Source organism: Haemaphysalis longicornis, unplaced genomic scaffold, assembly GCF_048455015.1.
Source record: "Haemaphysalis longicornis isolate Haplotype H1 unplaced genomic scaffold, Haemaphysalis longicornis Haplotype H1 scaffold_7, whole genome shotgun sequence".
In the NCBI taxonomy this organism is placed as follows: Eukaryota; Metazoa; Arthropoda; class Arachnida; order Ixodida; family Ixodidae; genus Haemaphysalis; species Haemaphysalis longicornis.
The window spans coordinates 160,916,923-160,932,335 of record NW_027526422.1 but is presented as its reverse complement, the minus strand read 5'-3'; the positions used below and the strand labels follow the sequence as shown (position 1 = coordinate 160,932,335).

At 48.3% G+C, this 15,413-nt stretch overlaps 1 long non-coding RNA gene across 1 annotated transcript; it reads right to left on the bottom strand.

Annotated features, from left to right (window-relative positions):
- Positions 1-5,152: 5,152 nt before the first annotated feature.
- Positions 5,153-15,061, bottom strand: LOC144145406 (uncharacterized). The gene is made up of 4 exons (XR_013317496.1): positions 14,829-15,061; positions 12,506-12,684; positions 11,375-11,527; positions 5,153-6,129 (listed from the first exon to the last, which is right to left on the bottom strand). It is a non-coding gene; the product is annotated as an uncharacterized LOC144145406 (long non-coding RNA).
- Between the last annotated feature and the right edge of the window lie 352 nt (positions 15,062-15,413).

The following is a 15,413-nucleotide window of genomic DNA, read 5'->3' as shown; positions in this document are numbered from 1 at the left end:
TTATGCTTAAATTTGTGAACAGCCCTGTTATTAGGTACACTGTAAATCGGGGGGCTGAGGCCTCTGTAAGATCACGTCTGCATTAATAAAAAAATAATAAAAAAAATAAGTTCGCACATTGTTGGAGAAGTGGTTGTTATACGTGGACAGAGATAATTGGCCGAATGCTGAAACCTTCTAAAAATGAACCTATGAAATCACAAATGCGTGCCCTATACACCACCCACACAAAACAAAGACAAAAATGAAGCTCCCAAAAGAAAACGAACAAAATTGGAAGAGCTGCGCTTAGTGGCACGAAGAGCGGCGGAAGCGCTAAGCTGGCGGCCCACCTAGCTTATTCTTCGTTCTGTTAGGTTTATCCGCCCGCGCCTCAAGGGGGATTACAAGACAGCCTGCGCTACAGACGCCCAGTACGCGATGCCCGTTGCCGCCGGCTCCAGTGCGTGCTCCCGCGTCGCGCTTTGGAAAAAATGGGAAAGCCTGCGGACAAACGATCCGGTCTCGCCACCCATGCATGAGGAAGACGACGATATAGATGAATATGACGATGAGTATAACACAGGAAAAAGCAACGACGGAACATGTAAATAAGCAATTTAACACCGAACAAAATGCGTGGTGGTGTGTCCTTCTATGCTTACATAGAAAACAATCCTCCGGTTTCACTATGGTTGAAGCCTTGCGGAAGTTACTGCAAGCTTCACCATTTTAAGTGCACAGCACTTTAAGGGCCCGCCTTGTCGTCGTAGCCCGTGCGCTGTCACAATGTCAAGTCACTGCTGGAATCAGGCGGCGCAGCGAGATAACGGAACCTATTTGGGTGCGTTATTTTGCTCGTCGGGTTCTACTTGAGCCCCACAACGCTATGGCGTGATGGACCCGAACAGAGGCTTCGAAAAACAAGCGGTGTATACAGTCATAACCGCTAGAACGACATGAACCGCTGCCGCTTGTCATACATCTCCCCGTTGTTTAGCGCTAAGAAAACTGCGGGTACATTTAAGGCAACATCTGTGTATACAACCTGCAACCCCACGTCCATTTATTTAGGAACGCCCGTTGGGTTAGCTTTACGATAGTAGGGGGGGAAAAGTGGCACCCAAAAAGGACCCGTTCCAATTTGCGCAATGAGGCGCGGGCACGTGGGGAATGAAATCAAGCACAAAAAGAACTCTTGCTCTTTGATAATGATGATTGTGGGGGTTTTATGGTGCAAGGTCGACTAAGGGCAAAGAGCGCCAAGGTAAAGTTGTTTTATGAGAACGAAGTAATGGTAAATGTAAAGCATTCCACTAATATATACGTGAAATAACATCAAAGGCAATCAAGATGACTGCTGCAAAGGGCCAGGGTTTCAACATGCATCGTAAGTAATGAGGTCTAAAAACTTGACATCGCTAAAAAACCTAAAAGTACGCTTGTGGGTGATTAGGGGATCGTCCCCTAAAAAGTACGATGAGGCGCTGTTCCGTGCATGGGGCGCGCGATCTCTGCGAAGGCGGGAAATTTGAATTGCATCGCACAAACCTCCGTTCGATTCATCAAGACATGAGTGGGACAGGGAGGCAAAGAGCGTGATGTGTTGTTGCGGTGAGCGGATAACAGCGCCACAGCCCATTATGGCGAATTACTGATCGGTACTTCCGGAACCTTCTACGTTGAGTGGAACGGCTTTAATATGGTTTTATAAATCGATCCTACCATACAATAAACTGCGCGTCGGCCCAAAATAGAACGATATAATTTGTGCCACTCTGTAAATAAACCTAGCAATAAAGCACGACTAGCATTACATGCAAAAAAGCTGACCACACTCCAAACGCTGCATCTCTGAGCAAACGAACAACGCCGTCACGGTGTACACCCAGAGGAAGCAGAAAAAGGCCTACTGCATGGAATAGACCCTGCAACAACACCAGGCGGCCCTTTGTACAACATATAAATTTTATGGTGTGAAATTCTCGCTGCCTAGTTATTGAGGCAACCGTACAGAGCAGTAATCCCTTTCACCAGAAAACGACTCCTCTTTTTAATGCATTATACTCACGGTGAATTGCGATGAACTCTCTACCGCTGAACAAGACAAGTGTGACAGATTTTTCTCAAGAGGTACACCGAGCCGACATGTGCCCAGCCCCACTCAGTGCAAGGTGTCGGAATTGTGGTTACAGCCAACCCTGATCCTCATTCATGTGCGCAAAAGTGTGTGCGGAGCGAGGGAGCACCCCAAACGGCATAGCTCGGGTACCCTGAGAGACTGAAGCGCCAGGATAAGCTGCATATAACTTCAGGTAAGACTTTGCGGCTCATCTGGGCTCGTCTCTCTCGGTAGGATAAGCCGCAGACTTCCCGCCCTCCAGACAAAAGAGCCCGGCTAACTGCCTCAAACACCCGATACCGAGTGTGCTTCAAGTCTGGTCGACGAGCAAGGGTGGGTGGGGGGCGGCAATTTAAAGCGAGCACCAGAGACTGCAGCCATCGAACATATTACTCTGGACAGAAAACTGAGTTCCGCAGCGCAGCTTTTCAGAGTACTACTGCTGAATTCCTCTTCACCGCGCCGCCTGTTATACAAAACAGTCGTCCGCGCGCAGAATTCATTGCAGAATTGCATAAAAATAACTATTCAAAGGGGCAACTTCTAATGCAAATTCATCAATTTGAAAAATCAGACAGGCGGCGACAAGAAATCCGACTACTAAGAGCAGAATTTGTAGGGTTAACTCCAACTTCGCCCCTGGTATCGCCCTCGCGGCACGTACTAGTTACACCATAGCCATTCACATCTGAACAAGCTCCATCTATAAATGGATCAGTCGAAATAGAAACCCAGTCAGAACCGGAACAATGAAAGCTATACATGGTCATGAACATTATTCAGGATACACAGCGAACTATGGTTGACTTACATAAAGCAACTCAGGAAAACATGGTAGCTATGTCGTAATTACCTGAGTGCGTTCACCCTAGTTTTGACAGAGACGCTCCGCAGAATAAATCATAATGTGGGACAATGGAAGCGTCTGCCTCTCATATCAACCAAAATCCACAAAACCTCAACATGAATAGTTTTGGAAAATGGAGGAGGAGGCAAAACATTTATTCAGCGAAAAAAAAATGGCTGCGGCTTATCTCTACTAACGTTGGATATGCAAAGCAAGAGCTTGAGACAGTTTGAGACTTGGTTTCGCTTGGTTAACCATTGATGTAGCTGTATTACCGACCACAGCTCAACGCCATAGGGTCCCGGGAAACGCTCAAAGGAGGAGGCCCGCCTCGCTTTCATTCGCGGTGAACGCGGTGTTTCTGTTCGCCGGGCGCAAGATGAGTCACGTAGCCCGAGATGACCCAGCAGCGCATGCGTGGGAGGCGGAGGGGTTGGTCGGCTGCCGATCAACTAAACGCCCGACATCGCACTCCGATCAGCGGATCAGTTGAGCAGAGTAACAACAAACGGGGCCTTGTGCGCAGCGCCGAAAGAGGGCTCGGCGAATCACGCGAAGCGCTTCGAGGGGTGTGTCGCAGTGGGTGTCTTACGTCAAAAGGTGAATGTGAGCATACGCGGCGAGACACCGCTGTACGAAAGTAGCAAGTAGCCTTACGAAAGCAGCCTTAAAATAAAACGGCCTCCTCGGTTCAGGAGTCCGCCCTCCCCAATGCTCGTGTGGCCCGCTCGATCAGTATGAGCTGCTCCTGCTGGTCCGAGTTTGTCAACGCGCATTCCCACTGCCCTGGAGCACGGTAACGAAGAGCAGTAGGGTGTTGGGGGCACAGAAAGACGAGGTAGCCAGTGGTGGTTGGAACTTGACAGTCCGGGCAGCAATACTCGAAGCGTGAGGGCGAGATGTGACAGAGGATGGTGGAGTAATAACATGCGCCAGTTTGTAGTCTGCGCCAGGACCGTGATTCTTTGAAGGAAAAGGTAGCGTGGGGCGAGGGATACCTTCAGCGGGCGCAGCGGCAATGTGATAGGACGTCGGTGAAGCGGGAGGGAGAGGATGGATAGTGGCCGTCGTAGAGTCCGAGCAGCCTGGCCTTTCGGAGGCGTAAAGGCTCGTCGGTCGAGTAGCTGGTGCTGTAGAATGGCGTTGTGCTGCAGCAGTAAACGCCGCGGGTCTATCTAATAATAAGGCGCAATTTTTTTATTTGCGGTCAATTCAAGAAGTCATGTTTTCTAATAAAGGAACACTAAAAATCTTAGTTGTGTGTTGATAATTTGCCTTAAATGTGTAAATAGGTTTTTCTTTCGCTCACAGTATGAACATTACCACCAGATTTGGAGGCTTCGAAATGATTTGTCCATATAAACATCTCATTCGCGTATTCTTTTAACTTTTGGCAGGCCGACTGAATCGAGGGAGAGACAGACCAAATTTTTGCTATTAGGCAGCCCAATAAAGATTATCATCTTAGGGGTATTCACACGACGGAGAAATCCGCCGTTTTGCTCCTAGGAGTGCGCGCCACGTGATCCCTACGTCACGGTTTCTCTCCGACGCACCGCTCCGATGGGAGATCGGAGCTTCTTCTCGCGTACTACAAATGATCCGATGCTTGGCGGCAGAGGCGGCGGGATTTCGTCTGCTCGTCGGGCAGCTAGCCGCGACTGAAGTTCTACAGCGGTTGCAGCCACTCTATTTTTATCGCTGCTTATTACATTGGACTTAGAGCGTGGCGCACACGACAGGCGCACAGAGGGAGCCGCGTATACCACCAGCACGGTCGCTGGGCGAGCGGCGGCCGCGGCTGCGAAGTGGCGCAGGCCGGCGCCGGTACCTCGAGCGACAGCTTGCGCAAACAAAGCTGCGTATGCGAGAAAGGCGGTAATAATTTGATGAAAAGTTGCTTTAAAAATCGCCATCTGATCCGCTTGCGAGAGCGGCGATCGAATAGTCGCCGCAGCGTTAAGCCTAACATCTGTATGCGGGCCTGTAAGTGGACCGCCCGGCTGCTACCACGTCGCGCGCCGTTCTCTACCCACGGCAGCGCCTGCATCGCGTCCACGACCAATTTCCCAGTCGAAAATGACAACAGGAAAATTTCTGTAGTATGTTGTTTGTCGTATTTTTGCGTGTCGTACAGTCGTACCGTCGTCTTGTTGTACAGTCGTCGTGTTGTGTCGTCATTCCGACATTTGTCGTGTGTAGTATTCCTGTAGCAATTTTGTTGTTTTATCATGTGTTGTAGTCCTGTAGTGATCCTGTAGTATGTCATAGTCCTGTAGTAATCCTGTAGTGATCCTGTAGTATGTCGTAGCCCTGTAGTAATCCTGTAGTGATCCTGTAGTAATCCTGCAGTATGTCGTAGTCCTGTAGTAATCCTGTAGTATGTCACAGTTCTGATGCTCTACTGCGAGAATCATGCCTGTCTTGTCGAAGTCCTGATGCTGCGTTATGTATTCCTGGCGTCTTGCAGTCCTGACCTGTCGCACAATGCATTCATAACAATTCTGTTGCAGCAAATATCAGTATTTTTGAATCCAGCCATGCACTGTATTCGGGCTGTCCACTGTAAGTAAACAGTTAAGACAGCCCAAATATGCCACGAGCCCATGCACAGGCAAACTGAAGAGAATACAAAAATTTTATTTTAGTTTCCTTCATGCACACGCAGCTCCAGGCTGGAAAAACAAGTACAAGTACCATTAGAATTGGCTTGCCGAAGGCCAGAAGGGGCACCGTCCCTAACTACAAGCATTATGGATGATGCGCGCCATTCTAACGCTGCAAAGTTGTCTGAAGCTGCAAAAATCTCATAGTAAATACACTACATTCCCAGGGAAAAACAACTAATAGCTATAGGCTGCCACTAATTAAATATACAGCTGCAGAAAGCCACAGAAAGACAAAAAACTATCAATGTTCACCTCATGAAGCAAAAAAACGACATTGCCAATTACATCCACCATTAAAAATGCCGCCATTTCTCACAATGACTGTTTATGATGAAAAAGGTAGAGACACTGGCTCTGGCGTTCACACTAGCCAAATTGGCAAACAAGCCCGTGTACCTCCTATCGGTGCAGATCAGCGAAATTCTGCACGAGATATCTAGCCGGATGCTTGTGGCGCTTGTGCATTTCAGCTTGCTCGCAGACCTTCACATGAAGGTAATGCCAGAAGGAACCTGCATCGATAGAACAAAAAAAAACGAACATTGAACATTGATGCAAGACAATGACAGGCAGCACAAAATGACTGAAAATCGCTTGAAGAGCGGCACTTTCCGACAAATTGGAAACCCGGCGTTGTTTTTCCTCTCCATAAGTCCGGAAATGCGTCGGTGCCTGGGAACTATCGACCAATATCACTCCTTTGTTCTTTCTCAAAAGTTTTCGAAAAAGTAGTGCACCGTTATCTCTTGTCCAAAATCCGGCCCCTCATTCATAGTAATCAGCACGGTTTTATACCTGCCCGGTCCGTCGAATCAAACCTTGCCTGCTTTCTGAGTGACGCCAGCAAGTACATACTTTCACGTCAACAAATGGATGCCATCTACTTCGACTGCAGCAAGGCCTTCGACCGCGTAAACCATGATTTGCTCCTTCGCAAACTGTCTGCTTATGGCTTGGCTCCTGCTTTCTGCGAGTGGTTTGCAACCTACCTCAAACAGAGAACAAACTTTGTTCAGTACGCTGGTGCTAAGTCTCGCAGCTTCACTGTACCGTCCGGGGTTCCCCAGGGCTCTATTCTCGGTCCTTTATTGTTTAACTTATTTGTGAATGATGTGCAGTTAATTATAAAGCATTCATCTCTATTGCAGTTTGCAGACGACATGAAACTATCGCGCAGTGGGATCACAGGCGGACTGCGCCCAGCTTCAACGCGACGTACAAGCAATCTCCCTCTGGTGCAAAACTAACTACTTAGATTTGAATCCATTGAAGACCGTTACAATTACATACACGCGAAAAACCTCTCCTTTAACCTTCCCATACCAACTCGACTCTCTGACGATAAGAAGAGTAAGCGAAACACGCGATTTGGGCGTTCTGATGGATTCGAAACTACGATTCACACCGCATGTTAACTACCTCACACGCTCATCTCTTCGGACTTTGGGCGCTATCTCTCGTGCAACAAGGGACTTCTCAGGAGGTTCGTGTTTCCTTGCTCTGTACAAAGCCCTTGTACTCCCAAAGCTGGAGTTTGCATCGGCAGTCTGGAACTGCATGAGTGCGTCGTCGTCTTTGCGCTTGGAAAGGGTTCAGAAAAGGTTCACGCGCATCTTCTCTCGCCGCTACACCCTACACGAGAAATACGCTTACAAGGATGTCATCAAGCGGCTGAAGCTCGAAGAACTGCAATCTAGACGCACAAACCGCGATTTAGTGTTTTTGTTCAAGTGTATCCACTCCAGATTCGACAGCCCGAAATTAGTGAGCTCTGTTAGGCCAACGGCACCAATTCGAGCTCTCCGCCCCCACCTTTGCTTTGATGTGACCACCTCAGAGATGCTGTCTCCAGTGTGCCGTGTGCAAGGTATGTATAATGATGACTTTCGTGCATCTTTGGACGTCTTTTCCGGCAATGTTAAATCTTTTAAACGCGCCCTGAAAAATGCATGCATTTGAAGCCGCTGTTGCCCATTCAGTATGGTATAGAAGTTATCTCGTGTTCGTGTTTTCCGTTCCCTTCCCATTTTCTACACTTGCACCGTTTGCCGTACACATACTCCCGTGTACATATGTATGTGTGTCCGCACGTGTGTGTGCACGCATGCACGTGCGTATTTGCCTGCACTTGTTCACCTTCACATGCACCCGCGTGGGCATGCGTGTATGTATGTTTTGTTTGCACTCACGAGCGTATGAGCCGTGCATACATATAAATTTTGCTTTATATGTACTATTTCCAGTATCCATGTTCCCCAGTAAGTTACGACGGTGGATTGTACTGAACTTGCGTGTATGCCAATGTACTTTGTAGTATACCTTGTCACAAGCCCTGTCTCAGCGCGTGCTAATGTACCTGACTGCAATCTTAATTCCTTAAATGTATAAATTGAGTGTGTGCGTGTGTGTGTGTGTGCGTGTGCATGTGTGCGCGTGTGTGCGTGCGTGCGTGTGTGTGCGTGTGTGTGTGTGCGCGCGTGTGTGTGTGCGTGTGCGCGCATGCGTGCGTGCTTACGTGTGTGTGAGTTCGTGTGCGTGCCTGCGAGCACGCGCGTGTGCGGTGGTACTATGTACTTTGTGACCCCTGCACTTCATAACCAGTCTCCATGTTTTACCGTTTGTTTATCTGTGTGTCGCCCTGTCCTTTTTGTGTGCACCACCCAAGAAGGCCTAGTGCTGTTGGTGGGCACCACCCCAATAAACAATAAACAATACTGCTAATATCCTTAAACTGCACCATTTTATAAAACCAAACACGTCTCTGCATGCTGAGCAATAAGAAGTGCTCTCTATTGTTGATAAAGTGCTTTTCACATTACTGTGCCTATTCCAATCGTTCAATTTAAACGATACCTAGCAAGCCCCTTTTCACAGCGTTACTGGCATTTCTGGAGCAAGTAAAGCCATTAGGACTTAGCTCAGAAAATGTCCTTTCAAAATCAGTTTTGTTTTCATTTTGCAACAAAAACGTCATTTTTGACATTCATTTGCATCACATGGGTGCAGAAAGGGGAGTGGTTTTTGCGCGTCACTGCTACTAAAGAACAATGCATGCCAACCATAGGTACTCAGCATCAGCGTTTAGTTTTTATTATCAGGCCATGAAGGGTGAATCAGAATATAATTTTTAAACGTCAGGTTTGCAGTCACACAGTAATAACCCCTGAAATCGGCTGAAAATATCAAGCAGTGCCAGTTTGCAAAGTTACTTCACGATTTTAGGCAGTCTTATTTGCCTTATTGTTCTTAGTTGTGTTGTAGTTCTACTTACCACAGGACCATTCAAAGAGTTACCAGTTTCGGTTTTGTTTCTGCATCGCGAAATTCATATTTAGTGTTACTCTGCAGTTACTCAACTTCATTCCTACCTGCCATGGTGCCTTGAGCGTCCACTACACATCCTCAAAAAAAAAGCATGCCACTCCTGATTCCCCCCATCCCCCCCCCCCCCCCAACCCTAAAACGTTTTCTGCAATAAGAACTTCCGATGCAAGTCAAAAGATAACACCCAGCCACCAGATATCAGTTCCGACAAGGAGAGCACTTCAAACCTGTCAAAGCTGTCCGCCTGCCAGTTTCGTTTCCATACAAGGGTATCTCCAGAGGTCTAGTGCTGCTCCTTAATTGAAATGTCTATTCGGATGGAGTCTCCAATACCTTTTGTACTGTTTCATTTCAAAAATGTTAGGTGCGCTGCAATGCAGGAGGCTCGTAGTGCTGATCTTGATTATCGCACAACAGCTACTTGGGCAAAGTTTGCGGGGCACGATTTTAGCGCATTGCACCACATTCCTGTAAGCAAGGCTACAATAGCGAGTCAGAAGATGATAATAAACCGCAAGTTTATGTTTTTAGAGATAATTGACAGTGAACGCCAACAAGCATCAACCACGGAGTTTCGTTTTCAAACTCCATGCATGTTTTTCCGCATCGCGTGCTTGTCCCGAATACTGTGCTGGCTGTAAATGCAAAGTCAGTCACTGACAAAATGTTTTTACGTCACAAGGGGGCACATTGGTACCTCTGATAATGTCGAATCGCCAGATTTCTTCCAGGGAACCACCCAAAATTGCCCATCTTGAAACGCAGGTTGGGCTTTACCGCATGGCACGGGCACCATGCGTGGTAATTTTTTTTATATCTGCAAACATTTCCAAGCAAGCCAACAATTTTTCTAGGACGTGTTTTTGGAATGTTCCCTACAAAATATATATCCGGAATTTTTTCTACTGTCTGCGGCTTGTTGTACACGACTCCTTTTTTATCATTTTCTTTGACAACTTGACAAAAATTTTGATTTTGATATTTTTTGCAACTATGTGTGAAAACATTTAAAAAACTGGTGCTTTTGGAAAAGGCATTCAGAATTCTACATTTTGTGTTCCTGTAATTAGTTCTTCCCAATGATTTGTGCAGAAAAGACATTTTTTCTTGGACACTAAAAATCGGTAAATTTTCCAGCGATAACGAGAGTTAAATTACTACAGCATGACATCATACTCATGAAATTTTCCCCAAAGAGTATAAGCCAGCTAATAAATTTAAGTGAAGTTAGGCAACGATAAAAGTTCAGCAAATTAAAAACACAATAAAAAGAAAAATGCTCCCTAATGAAAACTTCGCGCGCAGCGCAAACTGCAGTTTTCTCGGTCGAGCCGCATAGTTGCCGTGTGAATTTAGAAAATCAAGCTATCAATGCGGACAATCAAATATGCCCCTATTTCAGTAACTGACCATTTTGGATTAAAAGGACCCTGCAAGAACAGTGCCAGTAAACCTGCACGATGTTTAGATTACACTTCCAGGAATACCTGAGCCAAATATTACAAGTCCATGTGAAGCGGTGAGCACGCAAATCGTGAAAGACGCGGAAAAACCAACCACGCTCTTTTTAATTTTGCTCATTATGCACTCTTTGCATGGCCTAAACGACGTCATTACGGCCATGGCTGTTCAATTGGCTGCCGCTGGTCAACTTTGCGACTCATTTCTCACATTTCCTGTGAGGATTCGCCGTCATCGGCGCTGTGTACCAACCTCTTTTATGCCTGAACCTGCACGCGCAGTTTGGTATTTCTTTTGTTGAGTGCGCTTGAAGTTTGAGTGAAAAACTCAATTCTCTCCTTTCAACGAGACCACTAGACAACAATTGCTTATTGCTTCAAAAACGCCCTACCAGCCTGAGCGCGCGCTTGCAAGCAGGCAGCCATGCCTGCTTTTTTGTGGCACCAAACCGGAATTGACTCCCCCCCGCGTTGCGGAGAATACTCCCCAGCCTATGATATGTCCAAGGACGCCGAAAAGAACGCCGCAAGCCACCCACCTCTCTAGGAGAGGGCACACAGCTTTCGGTGCGTTGTCCGCAGTCGAGTTGCGAGGGAACAACTATGCGCGATTTCTGATCGTGCGTAGTTTCGGTGACAGTAAAGGGCTTTTCATAATGCTTGGAGGGGCGATTTCTAGGACAATAGACTTTACCCCATAAATGTAATGTATATTCATTTTACAGCAGTACGAATGGTGCGAGAAACAATGAAAGTACAAAATACACATAAGCATAGAAATACCGATGAGCACTGCTGTTGGTACTGGGCACACTATGCTTGTTGTATCTGCACAGCAGTCCGCCACTTTGGAGTTGTCTTAGGTGACCCTGTTTGTCGAGCATACCCCATGTTTCACAAAAAGATTACTTTCTACAGTAGCAAAAACAAACCAAGTTCTAGGAATAACCGTAAGAAAGCGTTGAACACCTACTTTCTTCACAGCCAGCGCCGTAGAGGGCTCGTGCTGGTGGTGCCGCCAGGCTCCTGCTGGCGCAGCTGGTGTCGGGTGCTGGTGGTTCTGCAGGGCTCATGCTGGCAGGGAGCTGATGGCCATGTCCACTCTTTTCACTCCCTGGAGAGGTGCCTGAGTCACATGAAAAAGCGGTGCACTCTTAAAACAATAAGCAGCACAGGCAATCAGTTTTAATAAATTGCTCCACTTTTAAAGGAATTTAAAGGTTTCACAATACCATTCTCAGCACACACAAAATCGCTAACAAGTCATTCTACATAGGTACCCGCCGCGGTGGCTCAGTGGCTAAGGCGTTGTGCTGCTGAGCACGAGGTCGCGGGTTCGATTCCCGGCCGCGGCGGCCGCTTTTCTGATGGAGGCGAAAAGCAAAAACGTCCGTGTGTACAAGATTTCGGTGCACGTTAAAGATCCCCAAGTGGTCAAAATTAATCCGTAGCCCTCCGCTACGGCGCGCCTCATCGCCTGCGTTGCGTCGGCGCGTTAAACCCTACAATCAATCAAATCAATCATTCTACATAGGTGCAGATTGTCCTTTTATGAGACTAACAAGTCACTTTTAGGGTTGGACCTGTATGAAAAATATAGAGCAATAAGTTGTGTTGCCCACTCATAGTCACATTGTTAGCAAGTCTGCCACAAAACATAAAGCAGTATTGCCGTGTTCCTCCACTTTCCCTAGAATTGCAGTTTTATAAATTTTTTTACTAGGCCTTCCCTTCCAAAAAATCTTATTGTCAAAATCCTTTACAGCGAGTAAAGCACTTTCAACAGGCAGTAATTTATGCAGTGCTGCAAAAAGTCAATGGCTAGCAACTAAAACCAATAGCTCAAAATCTTTATATATAAGACACGTGACAAGGTCATGCTGCAGGGCAGTTTTGTTTTCACCCACCCAAAGAAAGGACCCTGTTCAATCAGGGTGTAGGCTCCTTAGATGGTAATGCCGCATGTTTGAGGAAGTGAAACCTTCCTTGCAACAGTTTACATTACAGCCAACTAAGCATGATAGCAACTGCAGAATCTGGTACGTTGCTTAGCTCATAATAGTGATAAGAAGCCATGCACACAGATGGAGCATTATTTACGCACTGGTGAAAAGAACTTGCCGGCCGCTCCATGTTGAGTGATCGCAGCCCCCGCATCTCGGCCTCCAATTGCACGACCCTCTTCCTTAAAACTGCTACAGGGTCTTGGTCCCTTGCAGCAGCTCGAAGAATGATGTCGACCTTCGCTGATCTTTTCTCTGCCTTCGCAGTTTTTTTGTCTGCCTGCAATGAGAGGTCAAAAGATAACATGCCATACTTGTTCTGAACCTCGTCCACCATAATGACACCTATTTAGAGCAACAAGCACACTTCAGTGTCATTTTACACGTTTAATGATAGTTATGAGGTCAACTTTCATGCAAATATTGACTTCCCCTAATAAACATACCTGAAAGCGGTGGCTATTTTAGCGCCTTGGCATTTATGTGCGTCATGTTCGATAAGAGCATTTACAAATAACATTACTGCAGTGGCTGCTGGCAAGACGGCCTTCACAGAAAAACCACGATTTCGAAGCTCGTACAGTCAGCAAAAGGCTTGTCTATAACGCGCGAGCGGCGTGCTCTAGACTGCGCGCGAGACACTTGGTGAGAACGCCTGGTTTAACACCGGTAGAATGTGAGCATGCGCGACCCGCATCAGCGCGATGGTTCTTTCCCTTGTCGCTGTGCCCGTCGCCTTGAATTCCGTACCTTCTTTCGTCGTGAGAAGCGCTGCCTGCACTGCCGGGCCGGGAAACAAAAGCGGAAATGAGCGATTGGTAGTAGAACGTTGGCTGCGTTTAACTACGTGCAACACTTTTTTTGCGGTGCCCTACACAATTTATAAAGGAGTGTTTTTCTGTATGCGAGACAACGAACGACAATAGCAGAAAACGCATCGCTGCCGGTGTTTTATAGTAACTAGATATCGGGCCGTGATCGCTTGCACAGTGCATTGAGTATTGTGGCGTGAGCCCGTCAGCATGCAAAGCCGAGCCCTGAAACCGGACAGTGGCGCTCAAGGGACTCATGCAGCTATTGGCGGAACGATAACGCAATGAACAGCTGTGCGCCAAGGCTAATGCAGACGAAAAAACTCCCAAGCATTTCCCCGAGGGTGAACATGGTTAAGTGCGAATGCACGGGGTGATGCTATGAGGGGGAGTAAAGTTAAAATCCGTTGGCATTCGCCCGTGAGCGCGCGCGAGCCGACCCACGGAGGTCTGGCAGTTTATCGCTGCATATATAGGGGGGTACGCCGCGCCGAGCCAGGTGGCTGAGAGAGGAGGCGAGCGCAAGGGGAGAGGGACAGCGGCGCACGGCAGCTGCAGCCGAGCGAGGGGGAGAGGAGAGAGTGTGACGTCACGGAGGAGAGAGAGGCGCGCGGCAGCTGCTGGGGAGAGGAGGCGCGCTGTGACGTCATACCATGACGTCACGGCGCGAGGAGCGGCGCGCACCCGCGCAGCCACGGCGAGGAGGCGGAGCGAGCGCGGTCACGTGGTGAAGTGACGTCACCGCGCCGTTGCTACCGACGCTCCTCTCCGCTCCACGCCGTTGCTAGGGAGAGGAGGACTGCAGACGCCGCCGCCGGCGGTGGAAGGTTTGGGGTCGCTTATAAAGTGCATTCGCACTTAAAACTCGCACAACGAGCGTTAAGGCGGGTTATCTCCGGTTTTGTTTCCCGGCCCGGCAGCGCAGGCACACAGCGCTTATTACGGTAAAAGAAGGCGTGGAAGCCAAGGCGACGGGTGCAGCGAGGAGGGACACAGCCATCGCGCTGATACGGGCCTCGCATGCACACATTCTACCTATCTTAAACCAGGCGTTATCACTACGTGTCTCCCGCGCACTCCGGAGCACGCCGCTCGCGCGTTAAAGCCTTTTGCCGACTGTACGTGAGAATGTGGTTGGTTGTGGGGTTTAACGCGCCGACGCAACGCAGGCGATGAGGCGCGCCGTAGTGGAGGGCTCCGGATTAATTTTGACCACCTGGGGATCTTTATCGTGCGCCGAAATCTCGTACACACGGGCGTTTTTGCTTTTCGCCTCCATCAGAAAAGCGGCCGCCGCGGCCTGTACGTGAGAATGTGGCTTGGCGACTACTCGACGCCGATACGAACAATGCAGATGAATTCCTAACCCGACTAACTGGTAGCCAGCACAGTCCTGAATAGAGCGTGTTACGTGGAAAATGTGCAAGGTGGTAATACGAGCCATTTTCTTCGGCGTCGGCGCCATATACGGTGAAGCGGATCTCCGCGCCTTCCGACGGCTCAGCCGGCATGCCGATATTCATTCCTTATTTTCTGCGGTTAGTGGCAGATGTAAAACTGCTAAAAAGCGCTCAGACACTGTTATGCACAATTTAAGGGTAAGAACACTTACCGGTCATGTGAACGATGGTGCCGTCGAATAATCTTCCGGCAATGGTCTTCCCGCGTCTCGCTGTCGCCGAGCCAAAACACTTCCCACGCCACGCTCGTAGTCGTCGACGTCCACCACAAAAAAATTACGCTCGTCCGTAGGCCCGACGACTTCTCTTCTACTTTCCAAAACATACTGAACGAAAACGTTACACGGTTACGCTTTGTTACACGGTCACACTACGTGCATACGACAACGACCGACCAGCGCAAGAAAAGAAACGCTGCGTAACGTGTGTTGCCATGCGTGTTGCAACAGTGAGGCACAGAACAGGGAGGATATCGCCGCGAGCTCGACATGTAGGTGGCGACACCGTCGCGCTGCTAGTGTGGATGCTCCGCTGAGCGGCCCGTAAGAATACACACTGTGGGCGCGCTTCGTGCTTTTTTCTCGCAGTATGTGCGCACGAAAGGCGCAAACAAGAGTGGTATGCTGTAGTTCGGTTCCTCAACGTTCAATGTATAGCATGGAAGCGGCAGTGAGTTTTCATTACTACGCCAAAAAAAGCGACGGCTCATCGGGAATCTCAGAATTGCCGTAATTGTG